General features: G+C 44.5%; 1 pseudogene; it reads left to right on the forward strand.

Moving 5' to 3' along the window:
- Positions 1–694, forward strand: part of LOC104982650 — a 231,697-nt pseudogene that overhangs the window by 39,937 nt on the left and 191,066 nt on the right.

The following is a 694-nucleotide window of genomic DNA, read 5'->3' on the forward strand; positions in this document are numbered from 1 at the left end:
TGGAAAGAGAAGCAGTTGGTGCAGCCTATGAACGTGTGTGTGTGCATGCATGTGTATAGATCAAGACAGGAATATTGAGGTTTAGTGAGACACCCATGTGAGGAACTGAACCATCTTTTGGTAAATATCCTGATCAGGCACTAGCTGGCTCAGCAGAAAAGGCTTAATTATTTTGGTGTTCAATGTTATGGATTCTCCTTCCCTCCCTCTTGTGTGTGGGTTCCTCAGCTACAGACAGATAGAAGACAGCTATCAAAGCAAACTTGTCAATTGCTTACCCTGTCTGTGTTAGTAAGGCAGAATTACCAAAAAGGCAAAGCCCTGTTCCTGAAAGATTTCCAAAATTTTGCATGTTGTCTTTTGAGAAGTCTGTGAAGGAAATGATGTTGAGGGCCAAGGTGTTTACTTTTGGTGACTTGGATTCTTTGAGTGTTTGGCTTTCCTTGATGGTGGAGAAGGAAGGGGACCTTGTGGAGAAGGGGACCTTCAGGAAGTGACTAGAGAGAGAAAGTAGGTTGTGGGGTGAAGTGGCTGTTTGGCAAGGTGGGTAAGTGTTGCTGTTTCTTTGCCTTTTTCTTTGGGGAAGAAACTTGCTTTCCCTAAATCTTACTCAGGATGGAAGCCTCAGTGCACCCTGAGCCAATTAGTTTAGCCTTGGGGAAGAGAGGATTGGGAACATTTCTTCCAACCCACC

The sequence above is a fragment of the Bison bison genome, unplaced genomic scaffold, assembly GCF_000754665.1.
Source record: "Bison bison bison isolate TAMUID 2011002044 unplaced genomic scaffold, Bison_UMD1.0 scf7180017864535, whole genome shotgun sequence".
Classification (NCBI taxonomy): domain Eukaryota; kingdom Metazoa; phylum Chordata; class Mammalia; order Artiodactyla; family Bovidae; genus Bison; species Bison bison.